We start from the raw sequence: 15,194 nt of genomic DNA, 5'->3' as shown, positions 1-15,194 counted from the left end.
GGGCCCAAACTCTGGATAATGTGTATTTAAGTCAGTATGCTTATTATTTCTAAAATATATCTCAAGAATATCATTTAGCAAAAAACAACACATAGCAAATATTTAAATGTTTTTACATGATTTGTCTTTAAAAACCAACACACAACAAATATTTAAGATGTTTTTACATGATCTGTCTTTAAGTAAAAATAGTGAAAAAGACAGTGAATACAAGAATGCAAAGCTAAATAGCTCCAGCTAGTTTATTTCTAATACTTGGAACTAAGACAAAACTTTTGTAATGTGCCTCAGTAAAACAATGTATTTTATTCAGTCACTCATTTGTAAATTTTCTTTGTTTAATCAGATCATTTTAGTAAGTGTTATTCTGAAATCCTTCTGAGTTAGATGAAATTTTTTATGTCCCCTTTTAGCTACTCTCCTAAATCTTTTATGTACTCATCTACGTCAAATACTTTTCAATATTTCTTATTTGCTGCTTCTTAGCCATATGTTGATGGTTTACAGTAATCTCATGTGCGTTACTCTTACTTCACAGTTTATATAGGTGATTATCCCAGAAGCATTAAATTTAAATGAATGTATATTCTAGTAATACAAAAAAATTTTAAAATATGGATCTCTCTCTCTCTCTCTCTCTCTCACTCTCTCTCTCTCTCTCTCTCTCTCTCTCTCTCTCCTCTCTTTTTTTTATTTTGCCATTTGCTATGCTGGGGATCAACCCCAGGGCTTCAAGAGTGCTAGTCAAGTGCTCTACCAATGAGTTACATCCCCAGTCCCACATATTTTACTTTAATGGGAGGAAATTCCTGGTATAAATTTAAATTTTCAAAAATACAGAATTTGACATTGGTATTGTTCAGGTCTTAGAAGTAATCAGATGAAAAACATCTCCTTTTAAATGGGTCAGGATCAGAAATAATGTTTTCCAACAGTGTGAATCATAAAATTTGTAATATTAATGAAAAAGCCAATAAATGATGATAAATGCAGGTTATTTATCTATTTTAAGACACTGGACATTTATGAATGCCTATGGGTCTCTTGCTGCCCTGTGAAATCCTATTGCCTTATACTACAATAAAATAGGCAATGAGATAGTATGAGATCATTAGTACTTGCATTCATGGCAGAGAAAAAATACCAAGATTTACTTCTGTTAGTTGCTTTTATTTTTATCTGCATGAAAAGAGAAGTTGGATCAAGTCTCTGAAACCTGAAGTAATATTCAACCAGTTTTTCTTCAAAAAGTATATTTAGCATGGTGAAAATAAAGCATTCTGATATTTTAGTGTCATAGAAAATATTTTGTATTAAATAGAATACCAAGCTACTTAGGTGGAATATAAATGGATTCTCCAGGATAGTTTCTGAGACTCAATAACTGAGATTAGAGTTACAAAGTATTTATGATTAATAAATGTATCTATATAAGTGAGAACAATAACACTGTTATGAAAATAAAAGACAAAAAGTCTTAAACACATGAAGTAAACATTACTTAATACTTCCCTGATACATTTGGTCATGAGTTATGAGGGATAGCTCATTAATGAAAACACATTCTCAGAGGCTGAGTAGAATCCATCTGAATTTCAAATGCTTTTCACTTCTGTTTTGAGTACCAATTTGGAGACACTATTAGTTTCCCTGAGGAAATATTAATGATGCATACACACCCTGACAAAATATGATTTTTCATTGTTGTTATAGATGAGAAGCTTTAAAAAGCTCATAGTAACAACATATCTGCAATGCCAAATTAAATGAGATTTTAGTGACAAAATTTATCAGCTATCTTCAAACTCTGATTATACCCTTGCAGTTCATTCTATTATTCTACAAATATTCTCTCAACTAGTATCTCTAAAATATTTTCAGAGCACTGTTTTAAATATGTAGGGCATTAAATAACCAAGGAGATATTGTCCTTGCTTTGAAATAATTCAATGACATTTAACCAAAGGTTTCTATGGCATGTTCTGCCTCCATACAGATTTTGAAACCTGTCCCTTAAAACCTTACACTACAGCAGAAGCACCCTACGGGCAAAGAAGATGCTGAGTAGGTAAAATTCTTCTCATCCTCTTCCTCCCCTGTTCTAATTCAGTGACAGCATTCTCCCTTTGTATTTTAATGTAAGGTATCAACAAATATCTTTTGCTTAATAAACCTTTCAACTTTTAATAAAATTTTTGAATATCCTTACTTCACCAGAATATCCATGACTAGATAAAAGTGTTGAAATAAGGGTTAACCTTCATTCAAATATCATGCATTTATTCAGTGTCAACAGATAATTATTAAACTTCTGTAAATAGAGTTGTTTGTTAGCATTTAAAATGTTCATTTAGGCCAAATCCCACTTAATTTCTAATCTAAGGAAAGATTTGACATTGCTGTATCTATCCCCAATGGACATTACTGAGATCCAATTTAAATATCTTTCTCCACACCCTCCACGAATCTGACATTTTCCCTCTCTTTTGTAGTGACCTTGTTCCTTCCCACAGTGCAAGCAAAACAAAATGAAACTCAAGGTCATGTTTTCTGCATGCTTTGCTCTTTCCTATCTCAGAATTATTTCTATTGAGAGGGGGAAGTCATCCATCTTTCTTGCTATAGGCTCAACACCATAGCAGGTTGTAAGACCAACATATTCACCACTAGAATATTTGAATTGCTGTCCTTAGAAAGTATAAAGATATATTTATTACCCTTGAAGCTTGTCCATTCTGATGGTATGACTCAGTGTTAGGAACAAAAACATTGAGTCATATCCTCACCTTAAGTCCACATTGTACTGCTGTGAAGTTATCTTCACACACGTTCCTCTGTCCTCGGATGTGCACATCTGTGTCTTCTCAGCATCTTCATCATTCTAGGACCGAGTCCCTCTTTTTTGTTGTAGAATCTCTTTACCCAAGGACTCTAATGACCTGCACAGAAGACTTTCTCAATACTGACTAAATTCTCATGTCATGTGCTACCAATTGGTCTATGACAAAGATCCTCCTGACATCTTCTCTGGATTTTCAGTGGCTGTTCCCTGCCAAGAATACATTTTTAGGAAGAAATCACTTTTCAAAGACATTTATTGCAAAACCCCAAAATATTTAAATACAGCAATACAACTCATCTGTCTTCTTGTCCTGAATTCACCAGGACTCTTAAAAACATTGCAAAAGTTACTGGTTTGGTCTAATACCTTCATGTTGCAGAGAAGTCCATTAAGTCTTGGACACCTTGGAAGTGACCTCCTCAGGATCATGTGGCTTATCTAGTGCCTGTCACTGGTCTCTTCAAGTGTCTCAAGGGTAAATATCCTGAGATATTTATTAAAATGAATGAAGCTATTTTAGTTATTTTAGCCTTATATATAACTCTATTAGTCTGTTCTTACTCATTTGTAAGCTGCACAAACTTTTGTGAATTAATTAGCTTTTACATACATGTGCCTACTTTTGTAAGGTAAAGATTCTTAATTTGCTTCTAATGTTTTCGGATTAACTTATTGCGGATGCACATAGCCCTGTTCTAGAGGATTTATGCTGTCTGTAAGAGAAAATCATGTGTGGAGCACATTATAAAATATCACATCAGGATTTATAAGTCGATATGAAAAGGTTTTTCCGCAATGAATGGAGAAGGGCTAAACTAGATAGGTTGAATCAACTGAAGAAGTCTTGAAATTTTTCAATTGGAATAATCTGTTGTTTTTTCACATTTGATCTATTTTTCCTTTAGATTTTAGGAGTTAAAAGTTGTTTTCAAATTTACGATGTGTTTATTTGAATTATGGATCAAAGTATATTTATGTTTTATGATTAAAATACGTGATTTTTTTTGTACAAATGTGTTTGTGTTCAGACTCAATGGAACTCTTTTCTTAAGTAATCACTTACCAGTCCATGTCATCTTCCTTTAAGGGTATCCCATTTGTTTACAATAAAAAAAAAAAAAAGAAAGAAAGAGCAGAAAGTGTGCTTAGCTTGCTAAACAGTGAAGTAAAGGTATCATTTTGACCTCTGTCTAATGAATTAAACTAGATTTCATTTTAGATTCTTATTATGGATAGATTTAATTTTAGATTCTTATTATGGATAGTGCCCTGAAAATTGGGGTACTCTAAGATAGGAAATCACAACTGGATAATGCCAGAGATTCCAATGTTCATAAATAAAATGGCACCCAAGTGAAATATGCATAGGCTGAAATCACCTGAATGTTTATTTGACTGTCAAGTATGTGTCCTGTTATCACATATGGAAGATAATGGGTTTTAATTTTGCTACTTAATGCCCATTACAAGAAGGTTCCATTATTGCCATGTTTAAAAAATAGTAATGAAATCATCTGTTTCTCAAATGATTACAATCTCCCTTCTTTTAGTTTCATCTTTTCTCCTTTCTCTCCAACTATTTTTTCTCAACCTGTGAAACTCACACAGATAAACCTATCCTGAATCATTCTATACCTATGTATAGAGTTAAATAGTAATTGATGGATTTATTTTAAAACTGCAAGTGAGTTGCTTATAAATTTTAGAGTGTTTCAGAATTACCCCTGGAGGGCAAAGAGAGGATATAAAATTTAAAATGCCTAGGTTTTATCCTTTACTATTTTTATTTAGTAGGTCTGGGTTAGGGCTTAGATATCTGCATTAAAAAAAAAAAATTGCCTGAAGGTGGAGGAAGACCCCAAACCAGAACTGTTTTAACATATTCAATGTATCATTTTATTTTTTAAATTATCATTTTATTTAACAGATACATAAAAAAATTTGCATATTTATTGTATACCATTTTGATACATGAACACATTGTATAATATTTAAACAAGGTTAAACATACTCATCTCAAACATTTATCATTTCTTCACGGAGAAAACATTGGAAATACTTCTAGCTTATTGAAATATACCTAGGGTCCCGTCCTGCCCAATAGCTCATCAGAATATCTTAGTCCTGTCTTCCTGTAACTTAGGACCCAATCATTGGCCCCCTCCCCAGCCTACTCTCAACTCCCCTGAGGCCAACCTCTCTATGTATGAGTGAGACCATGAAGTACTACTTGTGTTTCTCTGCCTAACTTATTTTGCTTAACATAATGATCTTCAGTTTCATTCTGATTGTCACAAATTCCAGACATTCATTGATTTTTATGACTGAATTGTATTTCGTTTTGTAAAAGTACCACATATTTTTCATTCATCAAGAAGTACTAATGACTAGGAAACTCCAAAACCCTTGGAAGCCAGAGATTCAATCTGCGTTCAGATTCTGAAGAAAATAGCTTTCTGGGTGTATCTTTCAGCTCATATACTATAGAGGAAGGGTGATTTGCTTATCAACTAGTCATTACTGTGTTTTCATTTTCTTTCTCATCCATCAAGGCACTTGGTAAGCCACTTCAACACAGAGATAGATAGCCTTCAATTCTGGGAACTTAAAAATATTGCTTCTGTGAAAATTTCTTCCTTAGTGTTTTCTTTTATGAACATTTCTTCAATTTTTATCTGTCATATGATTACTTATATTAAACCTAAGATCTTTTCAATTCTATTGTATATATATTTACTTAGTTTTGTTTACCAGGCATTTAGCCACTGGGTATTCTCACTCTTCTTATTGGTTTTATTGTTTTTAAATTAACTGTCATAGTTTTAATTTCCATCTGTAATCTTTTTTCTCCCATTAAAGCATTATTGTTTTGTTTTCATTTTTAATAGGAGTATCTTGTTATCCTGGAACTTGTTTTCCTCATTTTTGTCCATCTTCTAGTCCTTTTTCCATCTGTTTTTTTCTTTCGTTCTGCTTTTAAAATTCTATATTACCTTTTTTTGTTTTTGAAATTTTCCTTCAATGACTGCTAACTCTTTGCTAACATTTTTTTGGAGCTACTTTCAGTAGAAATTAGGTCTTTGAGGATTTTCCCATTGTGTTCCTCACAGTAAAGTAAAAATTTGACCAGCCCATTTCAATTTTGGGAAAATGTGTTTATGTCATTATTTAAAAATAGTTTATGTAGTTTTTTTTTTTTTTAATTTTTGAATGAGACTTATGAAAAGTGAGGGCAGGAGTGGGGAATGAGATAGGCTCAGTCAAGAGGGTATTTACACTTCATTTTACTTTCTTGATTCTTCAGTGCTCCCTTCTGTACTTGAGTGTGCAGAGCCACCTCTGTGCATACAATTCTGAGAGATTGTCTCTGCAGATTGGGAAATGGGGAGAGATGTTGCTTGTCTACTCTGCATGACTGAGAAATTGGGATGCCATAGTGTTTTAACCAGATAATCTGGCAGCCCTCTGCAAATGCTTCCATCCAGGATCTTTCTTCCCCACATCTCAAGTCTTTCAGGGCTCTTTAGGGAGTACACTGTCTTTTCTATCATTGGTAGATTCCACTGCATTGTGTGGAGACTAATCCTCCTTCATTTGCACTGACAGGTTGCTGATCATTCCTACATCCACTCTTAGGAGTGAAGGATGTCTTCTGTCTCTGAAGACCATGGCTTTTATTGGGAATCTGCTTCTTTCATGTGCTCTTTCCAGATTTTTTTACTTCCTTACTCTCTGCCTTTGTTAGTCTAAGAATGTTTCTCCCAGGTGTTACTAACTCGCTGACACTGTAACATTTCTTTGCTGGTTTTTCTTAAACCTATGGTAATAATCATTCCTTTCTTGATTTGTCCTTGATAACTTTTCTGATAAAACTCCAAATGAAAAACAAAATAAGAAACAATCTATGGTGCAAGAAACCAATCAGTTATTATCTATGATTACCTGATCAAAAATTTAAAAAGAAAAAAGAGGAAGATTTAAATAGAACCAAGTTAAGAAATCCTACAAAAATATCAATTGCAGAAATTCGGATATAACTAATTTTCCCTAAGAATCTTTTTTGAATGAACTCTGCATTAGTACCATGTTCTACTGTGTGCCTTCCACGGTGCTTACTCTCAGTGATCATGAAGAAGAGGATCTGAACCATCCATTTTCTACCAAAACTTTCAAGTACCCAATCACCTCCTGAAAACACAAAAATCGACAAGATGTACTACTACAACTGAAACTGAAGAGATAGATACTCAAGAATTTTGAAATATGAAGAAATGATTTATTCCTTATGAAAAACTGAAAATACTCCTAGCACATTCTGTAGAGTATGGTATCACTATAGGGAGGTGAGGTAAAATCTGACAATGCTCATGATTGATTTAGTAAATGGGTTGAAGTTTCTAACAATGTATCAGCCTATGCCAAGTACTATAAATTATCCCTAATAATGCATGTTGTCATCATAAAATTTCAATTCTTAAAATAGTCACAGGTATGCTCTAAAGCACTCTCAACAAAAAACTGAAATTGGAACCAAGGCACTCAAGTGTGTTTTTCTAGAGAAACCCTACATCTTCTATGACTACATGGTGAGAAAATAACTGAAGTATAAGAAAGGTATTCTCAGTATGCATGTTTTAACTTTAATCTTCAAACAGACCTTACAGAATTTTTTCCCATTGATCCAGAGTTACCTCCAGAACACTTAAAGAGTATATCAAATAAATGTAGGACATCTTCTCTACAAAAACACCAGGGGCTATCAAATTAACACAATAAAAAGATTAATGACTCCTCATAAATCTAGACAATTTATATATTGATGAAAATTCTGCCTATCTATCCAACTTCCTTTCATAAATATGTCTCTGAGCTTTCTCTTACATTCAATAACAAATCAAACAATAATTATAATAATACCACAGTGATTTCTAGTGTTTTCTTTGGTACTGAATTTTAAAAGAACAAAGCCAATTATTGGGGATGTTATTACTTGCTTGCGCATTCCATTTCTTCTGCTATCTGGATACTCTACATAAGGCAGATACTAATCAATAATTAAGATGTCAATATTTTAATAGGTTTATGTAATACTTATTTTTAACTCTTTTATTATTGTAAGATAAATATAACATCAATCATTTGTCCCAGACTTATTGAATGGAAAACTTCCCTTACTCATTTCACTCTCAACATAATACATTATTGTATTATTTGCTTTGACAGCCTTTCCTAAATATATTTTGTATCATATTCATTTCTGGCTACAAATTGTATTTGAGAACAAAGAAGACATTATTTGGCATCCAGGAAAGATGAGGAACAATCCCAAACTTAAGCATCCTCTTGCCAATACTTGATGAGTGCCCTGCCTCCTGGTATTGTTGTATTTCTGTTCCTATTTCTATAGTAGTTCTTTCATGACCTATGTTCCTGAATATAGTTCTTTCTCTGGAACCACAGGGTGACTCTCTCAGTGTTTTAGTATACTCACATTTAGGCCAAATGTTAGATAATTTGATGAATGTCATTTTATTTATAAAAGAAGTAGAACATATTTTAAAGTAAACATTGGTTTTATAAAATGCCTGAAGAAAAATAAAAACATAATAATTTGCCCTGCTGCTTGCAGGGCAAAGGACTACAAGAGTACTAAAAGAATGCGGTTGCTAGGAGGGTAAATGTGTACAACTTGACTTCCTTAAAACAGCATATGTACTTTAAAAAGCCTGAAAATGAACTACTGAATCATTTGAGGTCAAGTCTTTCATTTTCCTGGTGAGCAGAAACATGTTTTGCTCCGGCCATACTAAGAGGGTCTGCTCACCTGGCTAGGTTATGCTTAAGGCCAGCTCTTTCAGGTTGTCACTGAAGAGCCTCTTCCTGTGCCTTGCATGTTTTCATATCTGAAGTGAAATGGATTGTTTTTAGAGTTCACAAGATATTTCACTAGGCAGTCAAGTTTTGAAAGAGTCTGCTTTAGAACTCAGATTCAGATTCTTTTGTGTCTTTGTACCTCATTTTCCTCATTGTTTCCTGAAGATGAACTAGACAGATTTCTTGTAAAGAAGGAATGATGATATTGGTCTTGGCCATACAAGCATGAAGAACAGAAGAAACTAAGAGTATTCTCCAGAACGAAATGTCCTAGTACCTTTCTCCAAACCCGATGGCCATAAGGCTTGGGATCAAAGTCCATGCAGTCTGTTTCCTAATATTTCATCTGGTCTCTATTTTATGTCTATAATGTATGATTCCCTTAGAAACCTCATAATTAATTAATTATGCATCTGAATATGTTAGTTTGAAGGTATTGTATGACTTCAGAAAATTTTTTTTTTTTTTCTCAAGATGCTGACACTTGACCATGAGCGGGATTGTTTCTCGGTGGTGCATCATGTGCTTAGTATACACCAGACTCTGGGTTCAATCTCTAGCACCAAAAAGACCAATGAATAAATGACTAAAATTGTATCATCAACTATAAGAGAAGATGGACCCATGTGCATACCCACCCCAATACACAAACACACAGAAACATCTCAGTGTTCACTAGAGCCTAGTTTATTAATAGGCCTTCTGTCACTCTTGGGTCTGAATCTTAGTTTTTCTTCTAATTTCTAATTTTGGAAATTATAAAATGCTCTAAGCATCTGCTTAACTCACTAAAAGGGAATTCTTTGTTATTGAGGGGTAACTCAAGGGAACATATGTAAAGTCATTAGCAAAGTACATGGCAAATCATATATAATCAGTGAAGGTAGGCTATTATTATCATTATTACTGTTGTGTCAAAAGGGAGAAAAGGCTATCAAGATATTTTTGTAAAATAACAAAGACCATGAACTCTGGCATTATATCTCTCTGAATTCAAATTTGTGCTGTAATACTACCTGATTTTTCAATAAACTCATCATTTATGTGTGTCTCAGGTACCTCATTCAAAATGAGGTGTTGTTATGAGGTGGAATGAGAATCACCACAGGTAAATCACCTATATCAGTACTATACCACTTATACCAGTGAGTACACAGTGAATATTCTTGCCATTTTTCCTGATTTCAAATTTTCAGGAAAGCATGAACCTTGTAGAAACAAACAAACAAAAAAAAAAAACAAACAAAAACAAAACCTTGATAAGGACAAAACCTAAGCAGATACTTCCACCAGCTCCACTGAAAGAAACTCAGTGTCACTGGTGAATTGGCTTCAGAGCAAAGGGAAAGAAAATCTGTAAAACAGAGGCAGAAGAATTCTGAGAATCTGAAATGAAGTGATTCAAGAATGGGTAGTGATTCAAATGGATGGAAATTGGGGAGCAAGAACAATTGTTCTTGTGTGAGCTCCAAGCAAGCACTATTTTTTGCTTTCTGTTTCTTTCTTTCCTTTCCCTTTCCCTTTTTTGTAAAACTCAGTATACCAAACAATTTTGGTAGTGCTTAGTGGGAGGGAATTTTTTTCCTAAACTGGAAACTGAGAAATATAATGTAGGTGAGTGGCTAAGTCCATGTACATGAAGACAAATTTAGTTGCAGAAATTTTCTGCTAATGATTCCAGGAAAATGACAATATATTATTTGCATGCTCCTATTTATAAAGTTTCAGTCTATGTTTAAAATATTGGATATTGCTAAGAACTTTACTTAGCTCTTCTCTGTGAGATATAACATTTTTAACTGTGTGCTGGGTAACTGATAAACTCAAAGAAAAGACTGCTAAGTGTGCAAATGAATTCTAAATTGGATTTGATTGTGGGATTACAGGTCAAACCCAGAAATGTGTCTTCCTTGCTCTAAGACAAAATAAGGAAGTGCATTTGGGTTGAAAATGGGAAGAAAATGTTAAATGCTGTCTAACAATCACAAGTTCAGGGGATTAGAAAAAAAAGAGGTAAAAATTTTTATTTTTCAAACCAAACCATCAGAAGCAATGTTACTGAATTTGCTTCACCAGAAACTCTGAAGTATCTCAGTTGCTCTTCATGTTTTATAAATTATCTAGCCATTAAATAGGCAAAGTTGCCTAACTAATAAATTTTCTGGATTGGCATAAAATATACAGATTTGGCATCATACCTTAAAACTCATCTTCTGTCATGATCTGGAGCAATGATAATCTATAATAATGTACAGATATAGCTTTTGGTTCAAAGTCTACGGAAATACAGAAAGTTAACAAAAGAGCATGAAACATAAGCAAGTTATAGGATGAAATAAAATAAGGTAGAAGACAAAATGTGAAGTGAATAGAAAGTAGAATTTTTAGAAAGAAGTGAAGTTAATCTGGGAAAATAGTGTCTGTCATCAGGAGGTGAATCACAAGTTAGTATCATGCAATAAATGCAATCAAATCAGATTCTGATTTTTATTTGATTCAACAAGGATATGTATGATACACTCTGTGGGTACAATGATGTGAGGAGAATACAAAGGATTTACCTAGCGGTAGCAATTTCAACTCTGCAGACGGATGTGCCCCAGCCTATTTATCACTGTGACTTGCTTCAGCAATTTTAGAGAATAATTTACACTGGTCTGGGCCATGATTAGCCTGCCAAAGATGACTTACATAAGAGGGGTCATTTTCTTTGCCTTGACAGGGAAAACATGTGCTGTATCATGTAAACACTGTGTTCAGAGGTGCTGCCAGATTGCATTATCTGAGGAGAGTGAAATGGAGGGTGGGGAACCCAGACAGGGGGTGGGGACTTCACACATATTGGCGTGTTAATAGGGAAGGAACATTCCCAGTCCATTTTCTCTTTCTGTCGAATAGTCTTGTTTTCACACAATGACCACCAACATCTTCCAACAATATCTTCCAACCACAGTTCTAATAACTGGAATGCCCACCTGCCATCTTTGAGGATGATGACATGGCTGCAAATGTCAGAGAGTATCCAAGGAAAGAGATTCTCCAGCTGCTTCCTGCCTATCTACACTTCTTATTATGAGCAACACATTAAGAGAAAAACACATTAAGAGTCAGAGACCGAGATAGAGGCGGTTGCCACTTTTAGTTGTCTACCACATGGTGTTTACCATTCCCAGCCTTATCTCAGAAGAGGTAGAAGGAAAATTAGGCTTATTTCTCAGTCGTTTTGCCTAAAAGAGAAATATTTCCAGCTGCCTTCATTTTGCAGATGAGTATTTCTAAAAATGTCATTAGCATCACAAGCAAGGAGTCTAGAGGGATAACTGCATAGATACTTGAACAGATGAATAGATAGTTGATAGATGACATACAGGTCATACCTATAGTTTAGGCATTTATATTTTTGAGTATATTATGACAGCTCTAGTTTGTGTTTTTGTGTACCACACAGGCAAATATTTTTAGAAAATATTTTAGTGAAAACTATTCAGATGTCTCCATAGGGGACAAAAAACTGAAGTTGGGTAAATTTTCTATATTCTTTAAGTCAGTTCATGTAACCTATTTCCCTGGTTTCTCTCTCTGTGACTTGGAGCCTGCCTAGGAGCAGGGATTGCTATTTACTAAATAGAACCATATTTTCATTTCAGTGAGTGGTAACACTTTCCAGCCAGTTGTGCAACTGAGGACCCAGGAGGTCTTCTCTGTCATCCCCAATCAAACTGATTTTACTCCGGAATTATCTGTATTTGATTTGATAAGTATATCTCTGTTGCATTCTGTAGGTGCAACAGCGTGAGGAGTGTGAGTTCTGCTGTGATCATCATACTGCCATTGGAAGAATAATTCTCAACTTCATGCAGGAATATGTCATTTTCTCCTTGGATTGTAATGTACTTTGCATACTCAAAAGTTTGCAAGAGCCATGACAAATATGACTAAAATTACCTACTCTACACACTGTATCCACTGGAAAATCAGAAAATCTTTTGAAAATGTGTGTGTTTTTTAATCTGTTTAACTTTTTCCTTACATATCTCTGTTAATAGACAGGAGTAGTAAGAAGACTTGGTTTTCTCCTATTTTAAATTATTTTGAAATACATTATTGATTGTAAGTTAATTTTTTTTCTTCCTTCACACACGTTTCTTTTCTTCAAAACTTGAACATTCATTTTTTTTGTTTTGTTAGCAATATAGGTGAGCGCTTCATTTTTCAGAGATGTTTCTGTTTATGTCTAAATGGCAAATTAAAAAATATTTAATAAGATAATGATTGTAAGATTCACAATATATTTATAATATATATAGTTTCATCCATGTGACCTAATAATCATATCAAAGGTAAAATGGGCTTACTGCTCATGGTGCATACAAGATCTGTGTGTGCTGCATAAATTACATGAAGTGCAAATATAGGAGTGATGAATTTAGTGTGACGAAAAATGAAAAGCAAGTAAATAGCTAGTTCTCCCAAGTGGTTGTTCTTTCAGTTATTGAGAAAAATAAGAATTTCCAGCAACTTCTTCTTCTCCTTCTACTTCTTCTTCTCCTCCCCCTCCCCCTCCCCCTCCTCCTCCCCCTCCCCCCCCCCCTCCTCCTTCTTCTTCTTTGGTAAGGAGGATTGAACTCAGGGGCACTGGACCACTGAGCCACATTCCCAGCCCTATTTTGCATTTTATTTAGAGACAGGGTCTCACTGACTTGCTTAGCACTTTGAGTTTGCTGAGGCTAGCTTTGAACTCTTGATCCTCCTGCCTCAGCCTCCTGAGCTGCTGGAATTACAGGTGTGTGCCACACACCTGGCTTCGAAGCCTTTTTAATTAAATGAAAAGAGATGAACAGAGGAAAATCATTCCAACATGAATCATAGTTTTGGGAACCTTCACATGCCAGTAAGATAAACAATTGAAAGGACGATAGAGCAATATTTTTTTAGAAGAAAAAAATAAAAATTAGTTACAGCATGATATAAAGTGGTAAATCTTATTTTATATTTCATTTAATCTACTTTATCATTTTTTCAGTACTAGGGATTAAATCCAGGACCTTGACCATGCTGGGAAGCAATCTATATCTTCAGACCTAAGGTAGTGAGTTTTGAAGTGGAGGTTGGAAGGAAAATATGAGATGTTGTCCAATATTTTTATTTTTTCAGATAACATTTTTACTTTATCACATAACAAGATGTACAAAGAAGAAAATTCATTAAAAATAAAGATTAAAGCATAAATAATGGTTAAGCAAATCTTTTATGTCTATCCTAACTCATCACTCATTTCCCTATTTATATCTTCTCTACCTCCATGCAGTTCATGGGAATCTGCAAGCTGGATTTCCTACCTTATTTCTTGACCAAATCTCAAGCACTGTAAGGGTTGGACAGTGTCTTCTTAAATAAATGTTAAGAAGTATCCTACAAGAGAATGTGGAATTAATGAATGATTACTGAATTCATGACTATAAATAAAAATATTTGGCAAACTAGAACAATAATTTTAAGATTCAATTTTAACATATAAATTTACATTTGAAAGATCTGACTCATCATCCCTCATAGGGTCAGATAATTAAAGCCCACTGTAAAGGGACCATACCCCCAATAGGTTTGCGTTTGGTCCCCTCTGAGTTCCTAGGTTCAAAGGTACAGAATTTATAGAAAAAATTTAAAACATGCACACACACACACACACACACACACACACACACATACATACACACACACACCCCTTGTTAACTGATCTAAAAGAAAAGAAAAATAAGCCATCATATTAAATCTACTTGGAATCATTAACAAAATATTTATGATGATAAAAAATATTATACCCTGAGAAAAATTATTTCAGTTGCCCTACCTGTGACAGTAGGATTTAATATATGCTAGTTATCACTTCCTTTTACACAGAGTTTCATCAAATCTGTTTCAATCAGTTCAAAAAAAATTAATTAGATGTAAACCTAGAATCCTTAACAAGAGAGAAATATCTGGTTAGGCTGTGATTTAAATATTCTATTTTTGTAAAATAGTCCTCGGTATTCAAAGGAATTAATAGTATAACATTAACTTAGTTTATTAAATGATAACATTTTTGTAACTACTAGAAAGTGTTAATGAGTATTGAGAAAATACATCTGCCTAGCCATACCTCAGTATGTAGTAAAATAGAGAAAATGAAGAAAAGCATCACAAATACTGCAAATGGTAGCATGATACCTATGAGGTGACCGTATAGGTTGTCAAAGCATATTTGTTAACCAATCAAGTTACCTTCAGCCTTAAAGTCATCTTTAATCATCCATAATTACCAGATGTCTATAATGAATATACCAAAAAGTAATATGTAGACCATCTAATTAGCTCCACAAATCAATAAGAAAAAAGAAAACTCCAAAATAAACACATAGATGCCTTGATAGGTACGTCTTTTTAGAGAGATTTTACTAGGTCCAGCAAGCTTATTATAACTTGCAGAAGGATCCAA

General features: G+C 33.9%; 1 long non-coding RNA gene across 1 annotated transcript; it reads right to left on the bottom strand.

Moving 5' to 3' along the window:
- Positions 1-855: 855 nt before the first annotated feature.
- Positions 856-14,852, bottom strand: LOC306665327. Its single transcript, XR_013764975.1, has 4 exons — positions 14,568-14,852; positions 14,056-14,128; positions 10,915-10,992; positions 856-3,049 (listed from the first exon to the last, which is right to left on the bottom strand). It is a non-coding gene; the product is annotated as an uncharacterized lncRNA (long non-coding RNA).
- Positions 14,853-15,194: the final 342 nt, after the last annotated feature.

This window comes from Sciurus vulgaris, assembly GCF_902686455.1.
Source record: "Sciurus vulgaris genome assembly, chromosome: 7".
Lineage (NCBI taxonomy): Eukaryota > Metazoa > Chordata > Mammalia > Rodentia > Sciuridae > Sciurus > Sciurus vulgaris.
This window is presented reverse-complemented; position numbering and strand designations above follow the sequence as displayed.